Genomic DNA, 16,157 nt, shown 5'->3' with positions numbered 1-16,157 from the left:
TATCTTAAACTACGTACGTGTCTGTTAAACCGAGACGGAGGGAGTATGTCAAATGTGCATGATTGCAATACAAATTGTTCAAAACATGAAAAGAGTCTTCGAATACTAAATATATTGTAGTGAATTCTCAAGCCGCAGCTCACGCCTAGATTTATCCTTACCTACAAGGCTTTGTATATAATTAAAAAGAAAGTTGATTCAGTTCCATAGCATTTTCTTCATAGTGGATTAATAATCTTCGTATGGACTGGACCGTCCTTTTCCCGAAGAAATCATTCTATAGTAAATTAAGCAAATTAAAAAACATGAAGAGAAAAAAAATCTCAACTATAGTGAGAAAAAAAAAGATTATTCGGAACAAAATTTTGTCTAGGTTAGATAAGCTTTCATCGTTACATAAGATTTCATTGGTGCGTCGCTCGAAAGCTAGGTGATAAATCCGAATTTATTGTACTCGCTCCTTCTCAGTTTACTAGTCTTCCCCGTATCTTTAGGTCACCAATTTATCCTATATAATTTAAATTATATAATACAAAAATTATATCATTAGAAAATAGAACATCTAAACTTTATAATGATATAATTTTTATAACATATAACTAATACTAACTTGATCAAATTTGTAGCATAGGGGTATGTGCACGCCTAATAAACTGTGAGAGAGGGAGCATTTATTTTCTCCACTTGGTGTATGTATTGGAGTTTAATTTATTGATGCTCTAATAGGAAAGAACTGAAAATATACGTAAATAAATGAATGATGAAGTAACGTACTCCCCGAAACCCTCCGAAATCGACATCCTCCTCCCCCTCGCCCCGAAACCCTCGTCCCTTTCCTCTCCCCGCGTCCACGCCGGCGCCCTCCCTCTCCAAGCTCGCATCACAACACCGCAGGAAACCAGCGGCTTGGAGGAGCGCGCGAGCCACAGCAGGCCGATGCGGAGATCGGTCACTGGAGCTCGTCCTTCGGCCGCCGCTCGCCCCGCAAACTCATCTCGTTGCATCGCCGGGAGGAGCAGCAGGTTCAGCGCCGGCGGCTGATGCGGGAGAGAGGCTGCCTCCTTCCTTTCTCCTCTCAACCATTTTCCACTTCTGCACAAGAAACGTGGATGCCCGTCGCGGCACCTCGCGAGAGGAGGCAGTAGGACGGCGGCGGCAGCAGTCTGCTCCCTCCTGTTGTCTGACAGGGGAGAGGAAGGAGGCGACATAGGAAGGAGGAGCAGTCAGAGGAGCTAGAGCGGCAGCGGTAAGAAGAGGTGATGTGGAAGATCGCCTCCTTGAAGCCCCTCTCCATCATCTTCTGGCTTGAGGACGCCAATATCATTCTTGACCAGTACAAGTCAACAAAGGCACTCATAACCTCCTCCCCTCTCTCATTCCCTACCCACAATTTCTCATATTTATTTCTGTTGATGTTTTGTATCTATGCATATAAGGTGTTTTAGGAAAATCCAAAAAAGGCTGCAGTACAAGCTAGAACATGCATGTGGCTATTCACTGGTGTTCTGTGTGCGTGCAGGTTACGGATCAGAGAACGCACGGCCGTAGTCACTAGCACCGTGAAATTTTCCACAACGGGGTGTGGGCTTCTTTATCCACATGCCGGATGCTGGAATGGTGAACTTTTTTGTTGTTGTTAGGAGCACAGTCTCCGAAGCATACGCATCAGGAGGTGGGAATGAAGCACAAGCTCCTCATGGTACTCCGCTCGCACTATTTTAAATTACGCGTTCATACTAGATTAGAACTTAGTTTCATGCCAACATTTGGAGGTAATGTGTTTTAGATTTTCTGAGTTTCATGCTAGCATTTGGGGGTGATCTTCCTGGCGATTTCCTAAAAATACGTACTTAATTAGAGAGTTCAGCCATGCCTGCTTGTTGACGGATTCGTGGGGGAGGATAGGCCGGTGGTTTGCTGCATGTTTTCTGTCTCCTCTACAGATTACCGAACATGTGGTATTCACACTTCCAGGTTAAAAAATCGTTGTGGAGTGCTAATGCGATCACTGGTGTTGTGCCCACAGCTTATCAATGAGCTATCTATTCGGACTTTGGTATTGCTTTCGCCGAATATATGTTTGTGGGCCTGGTTGTCGTAATTACTGGCCAAAAGTTTTTTAATTGACTACACTCCCTTTTCTTGTGTACAACAGGATGTTTCCAAAATAATAACTTCAGGATCAAGTGGCATTTCCAACGAGAAGTCTAGGAATCTTTCTGCCAAATCAAAATCAGAGACGAAGGATTATTTGTCCTTGGTTCTTCTCAAATTATGACACCTCAAAAAAGAGAGGTGAGAAATGCGGGTTCAGACAATGTGTTCTGCTTCTTTTTCTTGGTTTACTGCGTGCTTCCACCATCCTTATTATATACAATGGTGTTTGAGGATCTCATACGCAGAGAAGATATGAACTAAAAACTTGTTGTGGAGATCTATGGTAATACCATACTTATTCTATTCCCAAGTTAATCACTGCAAAGATAAAATAATTTGGACTAGCATCCTAATTTTCAAGTACTATTAATCTTCCAACAAGATGAAAGGAAAAAAGCATCTTGGTGTTATCTCAGTTTTTGTAAGTGCATAAAGATTTTATGTTGATTCCTCTCTGTTCTTTGTATGGTTATGATGTGTCCCCTTGCAATGCAAGATTGTCAATACCAATAGTAGGTTTTATTTTTTTAGTAAACTAACTTTTTGTGTGATAACTCCAATGTTTGACTCTGCTCCAGATTTAGTTGTTCCTGACGCAGCCCAATTTAAGTGGTAGTTCATCTCATTTTTTATTTGTATTTTGTTAGCAGCACATAATTTTGTTAACAAGAGTAACGGCTACAATCACATGAATCTCCATCTCATCATCGATGATAGAGGTGAAATGCTGGGATGCACCCAGGTTGGGATACAACAGTTTTACTTGTGAGCCATGTCTTGCTGGTATTTTCCTAGGTTTGCACGAGGCAGAGAAATTTTTGTTTCCTGTAATACGAAGGTCCGCCTTGATTGCTGATCCCGAGGTGGAAGAAGATTGATCATAGGGGTGTCTTGTTCGCTTACATTTTTTGTGTTTATATTGGCCTGAACCATATAAGATAGATTGGAACTTGGTTAGAAATCTAGCGAAGAGAGATGTCTCACAAAATTCCTGTACGTACTATGTGAAAACATGCTTTCATTATAGATTAGGACAAATTTCATGTTTGACCTACTTCGTTGGAACAAAAAGTAGCAGCTGGCAGTTCTCAACTACCTTATGTTTTGAGCTTGACTTGCTCACAAAATTGTAGGATCCTTTCATAGGCTAAGCTTGCATTATTTTTTTTCTTTTCTACCTCTTGCAAAATCTTTCTTTGCTGCAAATATTGGCACTGTCCTCCCCATTTGCCAGGTACAGCTCTAGGTCAATTCTCCTATATTCTATTTACGTGCGTGATTTCAACAATATTAAGATCTCATATGCAGGTTTGATGGTTCATAGCAGCCCCTTGCTTCTTTATTTGAGGAATGAGTGTAAATTTGGGGCTCATGACACAACATGATGGCTCTTGTTTCCATACGCTTGCTTTGATGCTGGTCCTCTATGCCACTGATCCGTGATTGTTGGCAATGCTATATAGGTGGATAACATGATATTTACGTTTCAACTATCTTTTTGTTAATTTTGTTATATGTATTGTCTTCCGTAGCAACGCACAGGCATATTACTAGTAATGGGTAAAGTCATTAACAATGAGCAAATAGTATTTGAAACCAGAAAAAATAAGCATAGGTGCGGTCCATAGATCGCATCGGAAGTTTGTGATGTAGACAAAGGAAAAGACAATCTAGTGCGTTTGCCCAATTGCCAAGCATGACATAAGATGATAGATTTATTACAATACATCATTTTATTGATGGCCAAAGTGACGCCGGGGTGGCGAAGTCTGCGATTCCACAGATCCAAAGTGGCGGCGGCGAGGGTGATGTGAGTGTCGGGTGGTGGAGCTGTCGACATCAAAAGGGGGTAGAGGTCTCCTTCACTGTTGACCGAGATGAGAGATGGGGAGGGAGCTTCCATTGCAAACAATAACAGGTGCCGTGTTATAAACTGGTCGAGAGCTAGCGAGGTTACCTTGGTTGGTGGAGAGGTGTGTCGAGGCACCGAAATCGGCGATCCATGTGCCGGAGTTGCCCTGGAACGACAGGTCAGTGAGTGCACCGATCAAGACCGACTGCTCGAACGAGTTGCTGGATCCTGGCTAAGGCTGGGGGTACTCGTGAAGCGGTGGCGGTGGGTCCTGCCCAAAGGCCTGGCCGTGGCCAGGGATGAGCAGCTGCTGAGGACTCTGGGGTGGCGGCACACCATCATCGTCATGTTGCCGCTGTAAGTCCCTCGGCGCGCCGTGGTCCGCCGTACGTCCCTCGCCACGCCGCGCTCGCCGCGTGCCGTACGTCCCTCCCCACGCTCGCCAGCCATCTCTCCCTGCGCCGTGATACGTCTCCGACGTATCGATAATTTCTTATGTTCCATGCCACATTATTGATGTTATCTACATGTTTTATACACACTTTATGTCATATTCGTGCATTTTCTGGAACTAACCTATTAACAAGATGCCGAAGTGCCAGTTGCTGTTTTCTGCTGTTTTTGGTTTCAGAAATCCTAGTAAAGAAATATTCTCGGAATTGGACGAAATCAACGCCCAGGGTCCTATTTTGCCACGAAGCTTCCAGAAGACCGAAGAGGAGACGAAGTGGGGCCACGAGGTGGCCAGACTACAGGGCGGCGCGGCCAGGGCTTGGGCCGCGCCGCTCGTAGTCCGGCCACCTCGTGGCGCCCTTGACCTGCCCTTCCGCCTACAAATAGCCTTCATCGCGAAACCTCCAAGCACCGAGAGCCACGATACGGAAAACCCATCGAGACGCCGCCGCCGCCAATCCCATCTCGGGGGATTCAGGAGATCGCCTCCGGCACCCTACCGGAGAGGGGAATCATCTCCCGGAGGACTCTACGCCGTCATGGTCGCCTCCGGAGTGATGTGTGAGTAGTTCACCCCCTGGACTATGGGTCCATAGCAGTAGCTAGATGGTTGTCTTCTCCCCATTGTGCTTAATTGTCGGATCTTGTGAGCTGCCTAACATGATCAAGATCATCTATCTGTAATTCTATATGTTGCGTTTGTTGGGATCCGATGAATAGAGAATACTATGTTATGTTGATTATCAATTCATGTCTATGTGTTGTTTATGATCTTGCATGCTCTCCGTTACTAGTAGATGCTCTGGCCAAGTAGATGCTTGTAACTCCAAGAGGGAGTATTTATGCTCGATAGTGGGTTCATGTCTCCGTGAATCTGGGGAAGTGACAGAAATCTCTAAGATTATGGATGTGTTGTTGCCACTAGGGATAAAACATTGGTGCTATGTTCGAGGATGTAGTTACTGATTACATTACGCGCAATACTTAATGCAACTGTCTGTTGTTAGCAACTTAATACTGGAGGGGGTTCGGACGATAACCTGAAGGTAGACTTTTTAGGCATAGATGCATGCTGGATAGCGGTCTATGTACTTTGTCGTAATGCCCAATTAAATCTCACAATACTCATCATAATATGTATGTGCATGGTCATGCCCTCTTTATTTGTCAATTGCCCAACTGTAATTTGTTCACCCAACATGCTGTTTATCTTATGGGAGAGACACCTCTAGTGAACTGTGGACCCCGGTCCAATTCTCTATACTGAAATACAATCTACTGCAATACTGTTCTACTGTTTTCTGCAAACAATCATCATCCACACTATACATCTAATCCTTTGTTACAGCAAGCCGGTGAGATTGACAACCTCGCTGTTTCATTGGGGCAAAGTACTTGGTTTGTGTTGTGCAGGTTCCACGTTAGCGCCGGAATCCCTGGTGTTGCGCCGCACTACATCTCGCCGCCATCAACCTTCAACGTGCTTCTTGGCTCCTACTGGTTCGATTAAACCTTGGTTTCATACTGAGGGAAAACTTGCCGTTGTACGCATCACACCTTCCTCTTGGGGTTCCCAACGGACGCGTGCTGTATGCGTATCAAGCACTTTTTCTGGCGCCGTTGCCGGGGAATTGAAGAAAAGTTACACCACAAAGATTTCCAACTCCCACGTCAACTACGCGCCAGCAGCACTTTTTCTGGCGCCGTTGCCGGGGAGATCAAGACACGCTGCAAGGGGAGTCTCCACATCGCAATCTCTTTACTTTGTTTTTGTCTTGCTTAGTTTTATTTACTACTTTGTTTGCTGCACTAAATCAAAATACAAAAAAATTAGTTGCTAGTTTTACTTTATTTGCTATCTTGTTTGCTATATCAAAAACACACAAAAAAAAAATTAGTTACTTATATTTGCTTTACTTGTTTCAACATGTTTCCTTTTAATTTTACCGTAAAAGACATGCCGGTAGGGCGCGGGTCTATAATTGGGAGAAATAATATAGAAGAATTTTTCAACCATGTTAGTACCGTTGATGATTTTGAAGATAGACACTTGGTAGACCTTGCTCCTATTTATGAAATTGCTGCTGCTGCTTTAGTTCGTATGATGGAAACTAAATTTTTTAATCTCAATCCTATAATCCAACATATGTTTCTTACACTCGGTGATATGGAAGAAGGAGAAAAGAAAGATTTTGTTTTAGAAACCCTTCTTAGAGAATTTGGTGGTATAGCAAGAGAGGCTAGAAAGGTCTTTGCTAAATATGATATGCTTGGTTCTTATACCAATTTTGTTAGTCTCCTTGAAAAGATGGATATGGATAGAATAAAGTATACAAATAATATTAATGATGGTGGGGAGATCAAAGCACCAATACCATGTAAGTTCCTAGCAATGCATGAAGCACTAGAAAATAACTATGCTTGGCTTGTTCCTGAAAATTTGTTTGATGAGAATAGCAAGCCCAAGACTAATGAAAAGGGAGACGCTAAAACTTATGTATCCAATATACTATGATTGGCTGAGAAAACTCCAAACCCCGCTGTAGATGCACCATCCTTTGATAACACTTGATATACACTTTCTGCGCCTAGCTGAAAGGCGTTAAAGAAAAGTGCTTATGGGAGACAACCCATGTTTTTACTACAGTACTTTGTTTTTATTTTGTGTCTTGGAAGTTATTTACTACTGTAGCAACCTCTTCTTATCTTAGTTTAGTGTTTTGTTGTGCCAAGTAAAGTCGTTGATAGAAAAGTTCATACTAGATTTGGATTACTGCGCAGAAACAGATTTCTTTTCTGTCACGAATCTGGGCAAAATTCTCTGTAGGTAACTCAGAAAATTATGCCAATTTACGTGAGTGATCCTCAGATATGTACGCAACTTTAATTCAATTTGAGAATTTTCATTTGATCAAGTCTGGTGCCTCAATAAAATTCATCAATACGAACTGTTCTGTTTTGACAGATTCTGCCTTTTATTTCGCATTGCCAGTTTTGTTATGTTCGATGGATATTTCGATTCCATTGACTTTCAGTAGCTTTGTGCAATGTCCAGAAGTGTTAAGAATGATTATGTCACCTCTGAACATGTATATTTTAATTGTGCACTAACCCTCTAATGAGTTGTTCTAAGTTTGGTATGGAGGAAGTTTTCAAGGATCAAGAGAGGGAGATGATACAACATGATCAAGGAGAGTGAAAGCTCTAAGCTTGGGGATGCCCCGGTGGTTCACCCCTGCATATATCAAGAAGACTCAAGCATCTAAGCTTGGGGATGCCCAAGGCATCCCCTTCTTCATCGACAACATTATCAGGTTCCTCCCCTGAAACTATATTTTTATTCCATCACAGCTTATGTGCTTTGCTTCGAGCGTCGGTTTGTTTTTGTTTTTGTTTTGTTTGAATAAAATGGATCCTAGCATTCACTTTGTGGGAGAGAGACACGCTCCGCTGTAGCATATGGACAAGTATGTACTTAGGCTTTACTCATAATATTCATGGCGAAGTTTCTTCTTCGTTAAATTGTTGTATGGTTGGAAACGAGAAATGTTGCATGTGGTAGTGAATAATAAAATACTTGTAGAACATTGAGCTTTGATAACTTGATTCTTTGCAAATGTTTTGAGATATTTAGATGGTAAGGCTTGCTGGATAAATGAGTTAAAATTAGTAGTGGATTGTTGTCTTTAAGCTTGTGCCGTACTACAAACTCTATTTAAATAGTTGAAGGCGTAGTTGGACTTGATAGCCTTCCATGTCTGAGAGTTCATCGTAATAACTAACTTGTGCTGAAGGTCGAGGGAGCTAGCGGGGTACTTGTGCCACCGTGAACGGCCCTTCTTGGAGTAAATTTTAATCATGCTCTTAATGATGAACCTGCTAGTTGTTTGCAATAAGCTTGTGAGTTCTTTTTGACTAATGTTAAGCTACGGTTTTTGGCACTTCCACCATCCAAATTTGCTAGCCTCTTCGGTACTGTGCATTGCCTTTTGCTCACATTGAGAATTGTGCATACTTCGCCGGTACATCCAAACCCGTGGGAGAACTTTCTCTTGTTCTCCTTCACATAAGCCCATACATCTCCTCAAAACAGCCACCATACCTACCTACCACAGCATTTCCATAGCTGTTCCGAGATATATTGACATGCAACATCCATTTTACATTACATGCCATGTTGTCATTTATTATTTATATATTGCTTTGCATGATCATATACAGCTGATGTGTGGTTTACCCATGTTACGCTAGATCATTGCACATCCTGCTACACTGGCAGAGGCATACAGTTTCATACATCATGTTTCATTCATTATGAGTTATTTGTACCAAAAAGTGTGTTGTCATATTAGGATGTTGCCCCTAAAAATGAAAAGAGCCGTGGAGGCCACCAAAAAGAAAAGAAAAAAAAAGAAGAAAGAAACAAAAATGAAAAGAAAGAAAAAGGAAAAGAAAAAAAAGAGAATAAAGAAAAAAGGGGGCAGCATTACTATCTTTTATCCACACTTGTGCTCCTGTTTTAGCACCCGCATTATTCATAGTCATCATTTGTGCTCATGTTCAGCACCTACATTCATATGAGAGAGTTTTCATGTTTTACTAGTATAACTATGTGGGGAATTTACACTATAGAACTTGGGTTGTATATTCCAATGATGAGCCTCCTCAAAAGTGCTCTATGTCTTCATGAGCAACCAAGTTGGATGCACCCCCACTAGTTCCATTGGAGAGCTTTCATACACATATAGCTCTATGTGCATCCGTAGCATGGCAATCACTACTCCTTGCATAGCATCGATCATAAGGCTTCCTCTTGTCTAATGGTCATTTACAGCTTTGCAAGCCTTTCTTCTATTTGGCCTTCCAAACCCTCATTAACGTTCTTTATGCCATAACATCCTGGTGCTAATACCAAATGCTTGCGCTCACCGGTTGAGTAGACTTCGAAACAGTTGATTCATGACGTTCATGTTTATGTTTACTTGACTGAATCCTTCTTATGTTGTGAAAATTTACTTGATGCTTGGAATGAAGGATAGAAATTCTATGCTGAATACTTAATACATCTTTAATGAACTTTGTACGGTTGCATGTCTTTAAAGCAATAGTTCATAAAAACTTCTAGCTTGTCTAACTCTTGCATTATCATCTCTTATATTAATATAGATACTTGCTTTGAATGATTTGATCTCAGCTCATATGCTTTACAAATAGTATGATCAAGGTTATGATGGCATGTCACTCCAGAAATTATCTTTGTTTATCGTTTACCTGCTCGGGACGAGCAGGAACTAAGCTTGGGGATGCTGATACGTCTCCGACGTATCGATAACTTCTTATGTTCCATGCCACATTATTGATGTTATCTACATGTTTTATGCACACTTTATGTCATATTCGTGCATTTTCTGGAACTAACCTATTAACAAGATGCCGAAGTGCCAGTTGCTGTTTTCTGCTGTTTTTGGTTTCAGAAATCCTAGTAAAGAAATATTCTCGGAATTGGACGAAATCAACGCCCAGTGTCCTATTTTGCCACGAAGCTTCCAGAAGACCGAAGAGGAGACGAAGTGGGGCCACGAGGTGGCCAGACTACAGGGCGGCGCGGCCCAAGCCCTGGCCGCGCCGGCCTGTAGTGTGGGCCCCTCGTGACGCCCCTTGACCTGCCCTTCCGCCTACAAATAGCCTTCGTCGCGAAACCCCCAGTACCGAGAGCCACGATACGGAAAACCTTACTGAGACGCCGCCGCCGCCAATCCCATCTCGGGGGATTCAGGAGCTCGCCTCCGGCACCCTGCCGGAGAGGGGAATCATCTCCCGGAGGACTCTACGCCGCCATGGTCGCCTCCGGAGTGATGTGTGAGTAGTTCACCCCCTGGACTATGGGTCCATAGCAGTAGCTAGATGGTTGTCTTCTCCCCATTGTGCTTAATTGTCGGATCTTGTGAGCTGCCTAACATGATCAAGATCATCTATCTGTAATTCTATATGTTGCGTTTGTTGGGATCCGATGAATAGAGAATACTATGTTATGTTGATTATCAATTCATGTCTATGTGTTGTTTATGATCTTGCATGCTCTCCGTTACTAGTAGATGCTCTGGCCAAGTAGATGCTTGTAACTCCAAGAGGGAGTATTTATGCTCGATAGTGGGTTCATGTCTCCGTGAATCTGGGGAAGTGACAGAAATCTCTAAGATTATGGATGTGCTGTTGCCACTAGGGATAAAACATTGGTGCTATGTTCGAGGATGTAGTTACTGATTACATTACGCGCAATACTTAATGCAATTGTCTGTTGTTAGCAACTTAATACTGGAGGGGGTTCGGACGATAACCTAAAGGTGGACTTTTTAGGCATGGATGCATGCTGGATAGCGGTCTATGTACTTTGTCTTAATACCCAATTAAATCTCACAATACTCATCATAATATGTATGTGCATGGTCATGCCCTCTTTATTTGTCAATTGCCCAACTGTAATTTGTTCACCCAACATGCTGTTTATCTTATGGGAGAGACACCTCTAGTGAACTGTGGACCCCGGTCCAATTCTCTATACTGAAATACAATCTACTGCAATACTGTTCTACTATTTTCTGCAAACAATTATCATCCACACTATACATCTAATCCTTTGTTACAGCAAGCCGGTGAGATTGACAACCTCGCTGTTTCGTTGGGGCAAAGTACTTGGTTTGTGTTGTGCAGGTTCCACGTTGGCGCCGGAATCCCTGGTGTTGCGCCGCACTACATCTCGCCGCCATCAACCTTCAACGTGCTTCTTGGCTCCTACTGGTACGATTAAACCTTGGTTTCATACTGAGGGAAAACTTGCCGCTGTACGCATCACACTTTCCTCTTGGGGTTCCCAACGGACGCGTGCTGTACGCGTATCACGCCGCGCGCCGGCGCCGCCCTCTCCGGGCGCGCGCGCGCACACACAAAGAACCAGAGAGAGCACGCCCCGGACGACTTCTCTCTCTCTGTTAAAGTTGTTTTTTTAATCTAAAATTGTAAATTAAAATTGTAAACTAAATTTGTAAATTAAAACTAAAATTGTAAATTAAACCCTAAACCCTAAATAAAAACTAAAATTGTAAATTTTAAATTAAAACTAAATTTGTAAATTAAAACTAAATTTGTAAATTGTAAACTAAATTTGTAAATTGAAAATAAATTATAGCCACATGTTGAGACTTTAAATAATGTAAAAAACATTGTTTATATAAAATGTTAGGAAATTAGTTCTATATTAAGTTCTATATGTTAATTATTAATGTTGTTAATTGTTACAGCAGTCGCCGGAGTCTCCCCCGGGCCCTCGCAACCCTCGCCGCAGCAGTCGCCGGCGCCTCGCCGCCCTCTCTCTTTTGCTCGCAGCAGAGCAGGTAATACGTGTCCTCCTCGCCGCCCTGTTGTCGCCGCCATCTCCATATACGTGCCCTCCTCGCCGCCCTCGCTTCCATTTGGAGTAGTTCCTTTACTTAATTAGTTTTTACTACATGTCTTCAGGAGTGACAGATGGCGGACGATAGAGACCCGATTATGGAAAACTATGATCCGGAAGCTGAAGCACATATAAACGCCATCATAAACGGTTATATTCCTTATATGTTGGAAGAAGATGAAGAAGACCATGTTTCTTCTTATCTAAACCTTGACGGTGAAGGTGAAGGTCAAGGTGATGGAGAAGGCATGGACATTGTTGAAACGTTTGTCGGAGGGCAAACGACAAACGATGATCTCGAATTGCAAGCAACCACCTCCGGCGAGGTATACATTGAGGATCTGGTGATAAAAATTTACTGATTGAATAAGTATGTATTGACACGACTCGCTTTCTCTTTTTATCCCTCTGGATCATCGAGAAAATCGAGTACAAAGCCGCGTGGCAAAACCCAAACGATGAAACCTGGAGAAACATTGACCATCGATGTTGTCGATGAACAAGGTAGGCCGTTGGAGCCTAAAAAGCACTATACAAAGTTTATCAACCAATGCGGAGTGGTTGCTACAGACAACATCTCGATCACCCTCCAGGAATGGAATGAGCCAAAGAAGGCACGTGTTGGTTTTACTTTTGTCGACAAGAGAATGAAAAAGGGTTGTTGGAGAAAACTTATGGAACATTTCATTCTACCTCCGGAATACAACAAACACGATGAAGAGGGTAACATGATTTCAGGTGGATGTGAGAGGAGAAGGCTAGTCAAAGAATTCGCTCTTAAGAAGATGGGCAAAGAAACTTCAAGAAAAATTAAGCCCGAGACTATGTCTCGCAGAAGAAGACTCCAGATTTTGAAGGACAGTATGAGAGACTGAAAGATGTGTGGCCTGAATTTGTGAAGCAGAAGGAATCGGAGCATGCCAAGGCCATATCGGAAAAAATAAGGCAAATGCGCCTAAAAAGAGTATAGTCATATTATGAGGCCAGGAGGATACCGCACTTCGGAGCCTAAGTGGAAGAAGATGGAGAACAGCCTGAGGGAGCGTGGAATCCCTCTAGGTACAGAGGGATGGGACCCAAGGGCCAAAAGCTGGTGGTACGGGCATGGGGGATCGCTAGACCCGGAGACAGGGAGGTGTGTTCAGCGGAAGAAAGTGTTTACTCCCCCCTCCCCCCGCCCTTATTGACGCAATGGCCCAAGCTCAAGCGGGGAAGATCAAGGCCAACGGAGAGAACGACCCACTAACAATAGCCCTCGGGAATCCTGAACACCCAGGACGTGTACGAGGCAAACGCGCCATTCCGTGGAAAGTAGGGTTTCCCCAGGACAATGACCCGTACAGTTACAAAAGCCGTAAGAGAAAGACGGATCGGGATGCAGATCGTCTGGGGAGGATGGAAAGGGAACTATTTGAGGTGAAGCAGATGGTGTGCGTGAAGCACTATCAAAAGACAGACCGGAAGGGCCGCATGAAGATCATGCAGCGGAGAAGCAGCGTGGCTTCCACGGAGGTCCCGGCTGGTGCTAATGCACCCTTGGCCCCGGCTGGTGCTAATGCACCTCACTACCCCGTGGACGATGTACATGACATTATGAAAGAATGTGAGTTGCATCATCCAATGGGGAACATTTCCTTGAAGGTGGCGATCGGCACCGTTTTACCTTATAAACCTAGAGCACTCCACCACAACAATCCCATTGCAGATAGCTATGCTCGTGTCACGGTGGCTGACATAGTCCAAGGGTGTGAGGACCAGGAGATTGAATATGCTACACCCAAAGGGGATGCGAGACTTCGAGATGTCAAGCGCCAAATCGTTCTATGGAAAAAATTGTAGGGATTCGTTGCAGAGAAAACAAAAATTTTCCTACCGCGAGAACGCAATCCAAGCCAAGATGCAATCTAGAAGACGGGAGCAACGAGGGGATGATCAAGACTAACCCTTGAAGATTTCCAAAGCCTATAAGGGTAGGCTCTTATTGCTGCGGTAGACGATCACTTGCCGCTTGCAAAAGCGCGTAGAAGATCTTGATCACGGTGCCACGATCGGGCAGCACCTCCGTACTCGGTCACACGTTCGGTGTTGATGAAGACGACGTCCTTCTCCCCGTTCCAGCGGGCAGCAGAAGTAGTAGCTCCTCCTTGAATCCGGCAGCACGACGGCGTGGTGGCGGTGGCGGTGGAGATCTCCGGCGGAGCTTCGCTAAGCGTGCGGGAGAAGAGGAGGAGAGAGGGGGCGGCTAAGGTTTGGGAGAGGGGGTGGCCGGCCACCTAGGGGTGCCGCCAAGCTATGGGCTTGTGGTAGTCAGCCCCCTCTCCTATGCCCCTCATTATATAGGTGGAAGCCCCAAGTGTTGGACTACAAGTCTTCGAATAAGACCCGAACCAAAAACCTTCCATGTGTAGGGAAACCTACCAAAGGTGGGAATCCCACTTGGGGTGGGATTCCCCCCTTCCATGAGGGGGGTTGGCCGGCCACCCTTGGGGAGTCCACCTTGGACTCCTCCCCTTTAGGGTTGGCTGGCCATGCAAGGTGGAGTCCCTCTGGGACTCTACTTTCCATGGTGATTTCTTCCGGACTTTTCTAGAACCTTCTAGAACCTGCCATAAATGCACCGGATCATTTCCAAACTTGGAATATGACTTCCTATATATGAATCTTATTCTCCGGACCATTCCGGAACTCCTCGTGACGTCCGGGATCTCATCCGGGACTCCGAACAAATATTCTAACTCCATTCCATATTCAAGTTCTACCATTTCAACATCAAACCTTAAGTGTGTCACCCTACGGTTCACGAACTATGCGGACATGGTTGAGTACTCACTCCGATCAATAACCAATAGCGGGATCTGGAGATCCATAATGGCTCCCACATATTGAACGATGACTTCAGTGATCGAATGAACCATTCACATACGATACCAATTCCCTTTGTCACGCGATATTTTACTTGTCCGAGGTTTGATCATCGGTATCACTCTATACCTTGTTCAACCTCGTCTCCTGACAAGTACTCTTTACTCGTACCGTGGTATGTTGTCTCTTATGAACTTATTCATATGCTTGCAAGACATTAGACGACATTCCACCGAGAGGGCCCAGAGTATATCTATCCGTCACCGGGATGGACAAATCCCACTGTTGATCCATATGCCTCAACTCATACTTTCCGGATACTTAATCCCACCTTTATAACCACCCATTTACGCAGTGGCGTTTGATGTAATCAAAGTACCTTTCCGGTATAAGTGATTTACATGATCTCATGGTCATAAGGACTAGGTAACTATGTATCGAAAGCTTATAGCAAATAACTTAATGATGAGATCTTATGCTACGCTTAATTGGGTGTGTCCATTACATCATTCATACAATGATATAACCTTGTTATTAATAACATCCAATGTTCATGATTATGAAACTAATCATCCATTAATCAACAAGCTAGTTAAGAGGCATACTAGGGACTCTTTTGTTTGTCTATATATCACACATGTACTAATGTTTCGGTTAATACAATTATAGCATGACATATAAACATTATCATAAACATAGAGATATAAATAATAACCACTTAATTATTGCCTCTAGGGCATATCTCCTTCAGTCTCCCACTTGCACTAGAGTCAATAATCTAGTTTACATTTGTAAAGATATAACACCTTGGCCTTCCAGTGTTTTATCATGTTTTGCTCGCGGGAGAGGTTTTAGTCAACGGATCTGACACGTTTAGAAACGTATGTATTTTGTAATTCATTTGCGTCTCAACGCATTACTCATTTCCAAATGAGTCGGCATTAAATATGTTTGGTCTTCTGGTGGAACCTTAATTCCGAGGTCTGAAATATGTCACTAATATTGTCACACACAATATAGCTTCAAAGTTCTGACTCTGTCGGAACTACACCAAGCTCTCAAAGAACCTCTTGACTTAACATCCTTTGCCATTGTCAAAAAAAATGACATACTCTGCCTTCTTTTGTAGAATCCGTCACAATATTTTAGAACTCTTCTAAATCTAGCATAGACAACTTCTAGCTCATTGTGCTACCTTTCAAACAACACTTACTCTAATTTGAGATTGAAATTTTATTTTCATATGTGACAAAATAAATATCGGTGCAACACCTTACAGCAATTTGTTTGTCATTTCTCCATACAAAACTATATATATATCCTTGGTTCTTCTTAAGTACTCAAGAATATTCTTACTGTTTTTCAATGATCATCTCATGAATC

This window comes from Lolium perenne, chromosome 4, assembly GCF_019359855.2.
Source record: "Lolium perenne isolate Kyuss_39 chromosome 4, Kyuss_2.0, whole genome shotgun sequence".
NCBI lineage: Eukaryota > Viridiplantae > Streptophyta > Magnoliopsida > Poales > Poaceae > Lolium > Lolium perenne.
Note: the sequence above shows the minus strand (reverse complement) of the source record.